Raw genomic sequence first — 11,302 nt, forward strand, 5'->3', positions numbered from 1 at the left:
CATGCTCCTAGGGGGATAGATTGGTAGGAAAAGACCATCACTCGTCCCCGACCGCCACTCATAAGGAAGACAATCAATAAATAAATCATGCTCCGACTTCATCACATAACGGTTCACCATACGTGCATGCTACGGGAATCACAAGCTTCAACACAAGTATTTCTCAAAATCACAACTACTAAATTAGCATGACTTTAATATCACCATCTCCATGTCTCAAAACAATTATCAAGTATCAAACCTATCATAGTATTCAACACACTCATAAGAGATTTTTTATTATTAATCTTGCATACCAAGCATATTAGGATTTTAAGAAAATTACCATGCTATTTAAGACTCTCAAAATAATCTAAGTGAAGCATGAGAGATCAATAGTTTCTATAAAACAAATCCACCACCGTGCTCTAAAAGATATAAGTGAAGCACTAGAGCAAAATTATATAACTCAAAAGATATAAGCGAAGCACATAGAGTATTCTAACAAATTCCAAATCATGTATGGCTCTCTCAAAAGATGTGTACAGAAAGGATGATTGTGGTAAACTAATAAGCAATGACTCAAATCATACAAGACGCTCCAAGCAAAACACATATCATGTGGTAAATAAAAATATAGCTCCAAGTAAAGTTACCGATAGAAGTAGACGAAAGAGGGGATGCCTTTCGGGGCATCCCCAAGCTTTGGCTTTTAGGTGTCCTTAGATTATCTTGGGGGTGCCATGGGCATCCCCAATCTTAGGCTCTTGCCACTCCTTGTTCCATAATCCATCAAATCTTTACCCAAAACTTGAAAACTTCACAACACAAAACTTAAAGTAGAAAACTCGTGAGCTCCGTTAGCGAAAGAAAACAAAAGACCACTTCAAGGTACTGTAATTAACTCATTATTTATTTATATGGGTGTTATACCTACTGTATTTCAACTTCTCTATGGTTCATAGACTATTTTACTAGCCATAGATTCATCAAAATAAGCAAACAACACACGGAGAACAGAATCTGTCAAAAACAGAACAGTCTGTAGTAATCTGTAGCTAGCGCAAGATCTGGAACCCCAAAAATTCTAAAATAAATTTCTGCACGTGAGGAATTTATATATTAATCATATGCAAAAAGAATTAACTAAATAGAACTCTCCAAATAAAAATTACAGCATTTCTCATGAGCGCTAAAGTTTCTGTTTTTTTACAGCAAGTTCAACAAGACTTTCCCCAAGTCTTCCCAACGGTTCTACTTGGCACAAACACTAATTAAACACAAAAAACACAACCAAAACAGAGGCTAAATAATTTAGTTATTAATAAGCAGGGGCAAAAAGCAAGGAATAAAAATAAAATTGGGTTGCCTCCCAACAAGCGCTATCGTTTAACGCCCCTAGCTAGGCATAACAAGCAAGAATAGATCTAGGAATTGCCATCTTTGGTAGGCAATCCATAAGTGGCTCTCATAATAGATTCATAAGGTAATTTAATTTTCTTTCTAGGAAAGTGTTCCATGCCTTTCCTTAACGGAAATTGGAATCTAATATTTCTTTCCTTCATATCAATAATTGCACCAATCGTTCTAAGGAAAGGTCTACCAAGAATAATAGGACATGAAGGATTGCAATCTATGTCAAGAACAATAAAATCTACGGGCACATAATTCCTATTTGCAAAAATAATAACATCATTAATTCTTCCCATAGGTTTCTTAATAGTGGAATCTGCAAGGTGCAAGTTTAGAGAGCAATCATCAAAATCACGGAATCCTAACAAATCACACAAAGTCTTTGGAATCGTGGAAACACTAGCACCCAAATCACATAAAGCATAGCATTCATGATCTTTAATTTTAATTTTAATAGTTGGTTCCCACTCATCATAAAGTTTTCTAGGGATAGAAATTTCTAATTCAAGTTTTTCTTCATAAGATTGCATCAAGGCGTCAACGATATGTTTAGTAAACGCTTTATTTTGACTATAAGCATGAGGACAATTTAGCACGGATTGCAACAAGGAAATACAATCAATCAAAGAGCAATTTTCATAGTTAAATTCCTTGAAATCCATAATAGTGGGTTTAGCAACATATAGGGTTTTAATTTCTTCAATCCCACTTTTATCAAATTTAGCATCAAGATCAAAAGATTCAGAATTCTTGGAACGCCTTCTAGGTAAAGGTGGATCATATTCAGTCCCATCATTATCAAGATTCATATTGCAAAACAAAGATTTAATAGGGGACACATCAATAACTTTTAGATCTTCATCATTATTTTATAAAGGCATCTTTCTTAGCACGCATCCTAGCGGTTCTTTCTTTGCACTTATCAATGGAAATTCTCATGGCTTTGAGAGACTCATTGATATCATGCTTAGGAGGAATAGATCTAAGTTTCAAAGAATCAACATCAAGAGCAATTCTATCAATGTTCCTAGCCAAATCATCAATCTTAAGCAATTTTTCTTCAATCATAGCATTAAAATTCTTTTGCGAAGTAATAAATTCTTTAATATTAGAATCAAAATCAGAGGGCATCTTATTATAATGTCCATAAGAATTGTTGTAGGAATTACCATAATTATTAGAGGGATTACTAGGGTAAGGCCTAGGATTGAAATTTCCTCTATACGCGTTGTTACCAAAATTGTTCCTACCAACAAAATTCACATCCATAGATTCATTATTATTCTCAATCAAAGTAGACAAGGGCATATCATTAGGATCAGAAGAAACACTCTTATTAGCAAATAATTTCATAAGTTCATCCATCTTTCCACTCAAAACATTAATTTCTTCTATCGCATGCACCTTTTTATTAGTAGATCTTTCAGTATGCCATTGAGAATAATTAACCATAATATTATCTAGGAGTTTAGTAGCTTCTCCTAAGGTGATTTCCATAAAAGTGCCTCCCGTGGCCGAATCTAAAAGATTTCTAGAAGCAAAATTCAATCCGGCATAAATTTTTTGTATAATCATCCACAAGTTTAAACCATGAGTAGGGCAATTACGTATCATTAATTTCATTCTCTCCCAAGCTTGTGCAACATGTTCATGATCAAGTTGCTTAAAGTTCATAATATCGTTTCTAAGAGAGATGGTCTTAGCGGGAGGAAAATACTTAGAGATAAAAGCATCTTTGCACTTGTTCCAGGAATCAATACTATTTTTAGGCAAAGACGAAAACCAAGATTTAGCACGATCTCTAAGCGAAAAAGGAAATAGCATCAATTTAACAATAACATTATCCACATCTTTCTTCTTTTGCATGTCACACAAATCAATGAAGCTATTAAGATGGGTAGCGGCATCTTCACAAGGAAGGCCGGAGAACGGATCTTTCATGACAAGATTCAGTAAAGCAGTATTAATTTCACAAGATTCAGCATCGGTAAGAGGAGCAATCGGAGTGCTAATAAAATCATTGTTGTTGGTATTGGTGAAGTCACACAACTTAGTATTATCTTGAGCCATCGTAACAAGCAAGCAAACTAACACACAAGCAAACAAAAAGCAAGCGGAAAAAAGGCAAATAGAGAGGGAGGATAGAGAGAGAGGGTTAATAAAACGGCAAGGGTGAATTGGGGGATAGGAAAACGAGAGGAAAATGGCAAATAATGTAATGCGGGAGATAAGGGTATGTGATGGGTACTTGGTATGTTGACTTTTGCGTAGACCTCCCCGGCAACGGCGCCAAAAATCCTTCTTGCCACCTCTTTTAGCACTGCGTTGGTTTTCCCCGAAGAGGAAGGGATGATGCATCAAAGTAGCATAAGTATTTCCCTCAGTTTTTGAGAACCAAGGTATCAATCCAGTAGGAGGCTACACGCAAGTCCCTCGTACCTGCACAAAACAAATAAATCCTCGCAACCAACGCAAATAGGGTTTGTCAATCCCTATAGGGCCACTTACGAGAGTGAGATTTGATAGATATGATAAGATAATATTTTTGGTATTTTATGATAAAGATGCAAAGTAAAATAACAAAGTAAATAACTAAGTAGTAGGAGATTGATATGATAAAGATAGACCCGGGGGCCATAGGTTTCACTAGTGGCTTCTCTCAAGAGCATAAGTATTCTACGGTGGGTGAATAAGTTACTGTTGAGCAATTGACAGAATGGAGCATAGTTATGAGAATATCTAGGTATGATCATGTATATAGGCATCACATCCGAGACAAGTAGACCGACTCCTGCCTGCATCTACTACTATTACTCCACTCATCGACCGCTATCCAGCATGCATCTAGAGTATTAAGTTAAAACAGAGTAACGCCTTAAGCCAGATGACATGATGTAGAGGGATAGACTCATGCAATATGAAGAAAACCCCATCTTGTTATCCTCGATGGCAAAAATACAATACGTGCCTTGCTGCCCTTACTGTCACCGGGAAAGGACACCGCAAGATTGAACCCAAAGCTAAGCACTTCTCCCATTGCAAGAAAGATCAATCTAGTGGGCCAAACCAAACTGATAATTTGAAGAGACTTGCAAAGATAACCAATCATATATAAAATAAATCAGAGAAGATTCAAATATTATTCATAGATAGACTTGATCATAAACCCACAATTCATCGGTCTCAACAAACACACCGCAAAAAGAAGATTACATCGAATAGATCTCCACAAGAGAGGGGGAGAACATTGTATTGAGATCCAAAAAGAGAGAAGAAGCCATCTAGCTACTAACTATGGACCCGTAGGTCTGAAGTAAACTACTCACACTTCATCGGAGAGGCTATGGAGTTGATGTAGAAGCCCTCCGTGATCGATGCCCCCTCCGACGGAGCTCCGGAACAGGCCCCAAGATGGGATCTCGTGGATACAGAAAGTTACGGCGGTGGAATTAGGGTTTTGGCTCCGTATCTGATTGTTTGGGGGTACGTGGATATATATAGGAGGAAGAAGTACATCGGTGGAGTAACAGGGGCCCACGAGGGTGGAGGGCGCGCCTGGGGGGGCAGGCGCGCCCCCTACCTCGTGGCCTCCTGTTAGCTGGCTTGACATAGGGTCCAAGTCTCCTTAGTTGCATTCGTTGAGAAAATCACGTTCCCGAAGGTTTCATTCGGTTTGGACTCCGTTTGATATTCCTTTTTTCGAAACCCTAAAATAGGCAAAAAATAGCAATTCTGGGTTGGGCCTCCGGTTAATAGGTTAGTCCCAAAAATAATATAAAAGTGGATAATAAAGCCCGATAATGTCCAAAACAGTAGATAATATAGCATGGAGCAATCAAAAATTATAGATACGTTGGAGATGTATCAATCGTCATCATCAACCATCCTCCATCACCAATTTCATGATGCTCACCGCCGTGCGTGAGTAATTCCATCGTAGGCTTGCTGGACGGTGATGGGTTGGATGGGATCTATCATGTAATCGAGTTAGTTTTGTTAGGGTTTGATCCCTAGTATCCACTATGTTCTGAGATTGATGTTGCTATGACTTTGCTATGCTTAATGCTTGTCACTAGGGCCCGAGTGCCATGATTTCAGATCTGAACCTATTATGTTTTCATCAATATATGAGTGTTCTTGATCCTATCTTGCAAGTCTATAGTCACCTATTATGTGTTATGATCTGTTAACCCCGAAGTGACAATAATCGGGATACTTACCGGTGATGACCGTAGTTTGAGGAGTTCATGTATTCACTATGTGTTAATGCTTTGTTCCGGTACTCTATTAAAAGGAGGCCTTAATATCCCTTAGTTTCCGTAAGGACCCCGCTGCCACGGAAGGGTAGGACAAAAGATGCCATGCAAGTTCTTTTCCATAAGCATGTATGACTATGTTCGGAATACATGCCTACATTATATCAATGAACTGGAGCTATTTCTGTGTCACCCTAGGTTATGACTGTTACATAATGAACCGCATCCGGCATAATTCTCCATCACTGATCCATTGCCTACGAGCTTTCCATATATTGTTCTTCGCTTATTTATTTTCCTGTTGCTATTGCTATCATCACTACAAAAAACCAAAAACATCACTTTTACTATTGTTACCTTTTGCTACCGTTACCACTACTATCATATTACTTTGCTACTAAATACTTTGCTGCAGATATTAAGTTTCCAGGTGTGGTTGAATTAACAACTCAGCTGCTAATACTTGAGATTATTCTTTCGCTCCCCTTGTGTCGAATCAATAAATTTGGGTTGAATACTTTACCCTCGAAAACTGTTGCGATCCCCTATACTTGTGGGTTATCAAACCACCTAAAGGTGACGAGGCTACCACAGGCACAATGTCACCTCTTGCTGCAGTGCGTCAGTATCTCTCCACTAACAGTGCAAAAAGCACCTTCCTGTGTAATTCTAGGTTGGTTGTCAAGGTAACCTCGTCCAAATCGCCTACTGAACAAAATCTTCCTGCTAGACAGAGTCATATATCTGTGCTCCAGACACAAGTCCAATCCCTAATGGACGTCGTTTTGAAAACAAGAATAGTGGTTGACAAATGTCGTCAAGATATGAATGGTTTTGAAACCAGACTATCAGACACTCGCTTCGTTGTTCAAGAGCAATGGCGGAAAAAAGGTGAAGATCGTGCTGCTCCATCAGATTCTACAGCCTGAAACATTAGCACTCAGGTCAAATGATCTGTGCTTCTATACATCTTATGGTGCTTTTATCTGCAAGGACTGTAAAATTTATGCCAACAGGCCTTTTGTTGTATGGTTGCAATTTATTTTGTTGTGATACAACATTTATAATGCTGCCAAAGGCTGCAATAATTACGATGCTATTTTTGTATAGTGTAGGTTTATCTTAGTAATGTATTCATCCGAAAGCTTCGTAGGAGCCCAACATACCAACATTCGTCGGGCCCATTCCAATTGGGCTAAAAACAATTATGGGCCGAAATTTGCATGTAGCCCACTAAAAATATCTGGGCCTAAATCAGCATAAGATTTCATATTTTTCTGGTAGGCCTGTGCCCATAGTGGGCCTTTAACAGGCCTAAACATAATTTGGGCCCTCGGTAACAATAGGCCGTTTACAGGTGTAAATATATCGAGCCCATAAAAAACATGGGCCTTTAAAAGACCGAAAGTGAGATTGGGCCCTGATTGTGCCAAATAACCCACTAGTCTTAGTAGGTCGAAATGGTGGCCCATTTACGATGCGGATCTTTCACAGGCCGAAATTCGGACGGGCCATAAATGCGCCGACCTAATACACGGGCCTTTAACAGGCCGGAAGTTCGGTCAGGCTAGATTATCGTCATTTTTATATGGGCCGTTAATGGGCCCGATGTGACGTTCGGCCACATATGGCCCATGGATTTCGTCCGACGTTAACAGGCCGAAAATCACAACAGGCCGAAAGTGGCCCAAATCTATAGTGGGCCTCTAATAGGCCAAATTTCAGACATGGCCGAATATGACCCAAATCCTTTACGGTTGTTTATGGGCTGAAAGTTTCAATGGCCTGTAAATGGGCCCAAATGAAGCAGGACCTTTAACATGCCGGAAATACATCGGGCCATAATTCGGCCCATATACTTAGCGGACTGTTAACGGGCTAGAAGTGACCATGGGCCGCGATGATGACAAGTTTAGGACAGGCCGTTGATGGGCCGATTTGACACTTGTCGTATGGGCCTTAACTGAGAATGTTGGGCCTTTAGCTTAGCCGGCCCATTATGGTCTGCAAAATCTTGTGGGCATTTAGCTGGGCCAGCCCATTATGGCCCGCAAAATCTCGTGGGCCTTTAGCTGGGCCGGCCCATTATGATACGCAAAATCTCGTGTGCCTTTTGCTAGGCTGGCCCATTATGGACCGCAAAATCTTGTGGGCCTTTAGTTGGGCCGGCCCATATAAACTTTATGGGCCACTTTTGGGCCGGTCCACGTGTCAACATATCATAGGTGCATCTCGCCCATTGGATGAGTGACACATGTGCCAACGCGGAGCTAACACGTGTTTCCGTCAGCCAATCAGAATTTTACACATGGAAAATCCCAATTGGTCCGGCCTGTTAACGGGTTATCGAATCCAAAACCAGACATGATAGCTTAACGGCATTCAGTTACGGTGGATGCCACGTGTCGGTCACCCTTGACGAAAGCACTTCTGTGACGCGCGATTTATCGTCATGGAAGTGGACACTTCCGTGATGATAATTTTGGTAATGTCATGGAACACTTCTACGACAGCACAGGTATGACTATCTTGATTCTGTCATAAATTTGTCATGGATGTACATGCATGACAGAAAACATGACCTACTATGACAAACACGTATCATCACGGAAGTGTATTTTTTTTGTAGTGATGCCAAGATGTTTACATAGACAGCATGTATCTGAATTATGGCATGCCAACTCATTTTCTAAAGACATAATATAGTTATATCATCTCATCCTGTTTACATAATCATCATATTTTGAATTATGTCATTCTATCCTGTTTAGTTAGCCATCATACATTTGAAATTGTGTCATGCTATCCTGTTTAATTAGCCATCATATATGTGAAATTATGTCCTACTATTTTGTTTGGTTAGACAACATAAATGTGAATTATTTCATGCCCTGTTTTCTTCCCTACTATCCATTGCACCTGTCTATCTTACAATGTCTGTACATTCAATTACTTTTCTTGTTTATCAGCCATTTCAATTGGAGGGGGTGATGGCAGTATCTGTGGGAGTAAAAACACGGTCTTCAGAAAAGATTGTGCTACCTGTCGATGCAGATAGAACCACGGTTGTACTTGCCCAAGAACCAGCCCCACCACACATAACTCAGACTCACACAGATTGTACCCCTACCCAATTGGACAGAGAACCAACTACACCCCTTCTAACCCCAACCCAGCAGATAGTAACCCAGTTCCAATTGACACAGCACCGTCTCCACCACAGAGCACCCAAACACGAGCAGTTAGTAAGGAAACTACAGTGCCCAAAGCACGAGGACCACCACTCTGAACCCCAAGTCAACGCTTAAAGTAGAAGAAGAATTGTTCTCAGGTCAGGTTCCGTAGCTATGGTTCATACTACTTTGCACTTGCATCACTGTATTTACTCATACCAACCAATTTCAAATTGAAGGATGCAATTGAAACTCCAATGGTGCAACAAGTATGTTTGAAACCTGTTTCTTCAACGTGTTTGCTGTTGTAACTTGCTCTATGTTGATTTCAGTTTCAATTGAATAAACAATTATGTTCTCATGCCATGCACATTACAAGTGTTGTTATTGCTGTGTAGTTTCCCACACTTATATTCTGTCTATGATGCTTTTTCTTAAATAGATATGATTCAAACTGTATCTATCTTCATTAGCCAACACTAGTCAGCAACCCGTGCATCCGCACGGGCTAGTTTGATTTTGAATAACAGTTTTATTTTAAAGGTTTTATGACTTTATTGCCAAGTGAGAATATAATTTAGAGTTACCTTTTCTAAAACATGTTATTGTTTTCTGATTGATATTCGAACAACAACAAAAGAAGTAAAATTCGTGGGACGTGTTGTTTGCTTTATAGCTTATAAAGGAACAAGAAATTTTACAGTGTGTGCACATGTGTTCTGCCCGTGCAGCGTTACCTTGAAGTGATACATTCTGGAGTGAACCATATACAAACCAACTTAACTAATTAACATAGATTTGATACCGGCAAGTGTAAGTTCCTTTTTTCTAACTTAACTTCCTTGTCCAAGTTAATTGAGTTGTGAACCTATTTTGCCTGATATAGATGGTATTGGAGTTTTTGCCTGATATGTTTTCACTATTTTTTATGCTAAGGACCAGGTTCGAATTTAAGCGCACAAAATTTCAAGAACCATTGAACTTTGTAGTACTTGGTGACATGTATAAGATGAAACCCTTGATCACATGAAAAGGATTACATCACGTAGTCTAATCTATGTTATAAGAATTTAAAGTACAACATATTTCCCAACATGATGTATCATTCGACGCAGTAATAAGAAAATATGATTGGCAATCGACGTGCTAGGTTCCTGTCCATTGTTTTACATCAGTTAGTTTTTTTATAATAATATCCATTTTGGCCAGATATGACAAAAGATGGTCACCACGTACATGTAATCTGCTGCAATGGTCGATTTCTTCGGACCAAGTAAATAATATCTTGTTAGTTTTGTCCTCAGCAGCAAATTGAGTTTTTCCTTGCATCACACAAAGTGATCTACAATCTTAAAAAAGTCGCCAAGTAACTCTATTTGTTACCAGTTTTGCCATCGGTAGCAAATGCATCTTGCAGCAGACAGTCGTTTGAGATCTAAAAAATTGAACCAATTATCTGTTGCTGAATATAACTTTAATTTGGATTGCTAACAGACAAAACAATTTGGGAACTGAAATACAGAAGAAAAATCACTATTAGCTTATATAATTATTTTTAATAAGGAATAAATCATTTATAGATCAACATAAATTGTAGTCCTTCTATTAAAGTCTGCTAGTAAGGTGGTAGAGAATGGATCATCTATGACACTTAAACCATCATGCTTGGCTACCAATTGTTTTCTCAAAAAGGTTAGGACCATAATCTAGAGGTGTGAATCATTAGTTTGAAATAAGAGAGAGGATGCCTAGATACACGAAAGTAGCATCTAATAAGGCTTTCTACTATGCTTGATATCTATGGAGATCCTGTAAAAAACAATGTATATATATGACTCACGCTAAGCTTGTGGCTAGTTTGTCTTATATATCATGCTTGCTATAAGAGAAGTAGTAGTAGAGGGAAAATATGGTGATGGATTCAACAAAATGTGTGTACCTACATACTTTAACAGAAGTATGATCAGCTTCACACCACTATTATCAGCGGGATGACACAGTGGCCATTTTATAATGATGATAATATGTGTATCGACTGAAACACAATGGGTTTTGTTAGGCAACAATTTATCTAACATCTCAGGAACCATCTGATATTTTTTGCCGAGGCCATTGTGATCTCTAACAGGACTCATATCTCTTCACTCTTGGGGTCTGCACAAATAATCTTAGTGTTGGTTACCAACATAGTACATCTGTATAACACCAAAGAACATGAACTTGGCATCTACGGCGCGCCAAACAAAAACTATATTGAGATGAAGATATATGCAGATATCTGATATCCTAATGTGGAGCATCACCAAAGTTGTAATATACCTGTTGTGAACTGCAGTAATCAAAATTTTGGTAATAACCTCATATATGACAGAGAAGTCTTGAGTATGGCACGTGGAAATTATACTCCATGGTATATTAAATGATGGCATGCATTTCTTTCACCAATTCACTGCAGATAAAAACACGTAAAAGGATCGGTGA

The sequence above is a fragment of the Triticum urartu genome, chromosome 5A (genome assembly GCF_056163025.1).
Source record: "Triticum urartu cultivar PI428250 chromosome 5A, HENAU_Tu73, whole genome shotgun sequence".
Classification (NCBI taxonomy): Eukaryota; Viridiplantae; Streptophyta; class Magnoliopsida; order Poales; family Poaceae; genus Triticum; species Triticum urartu.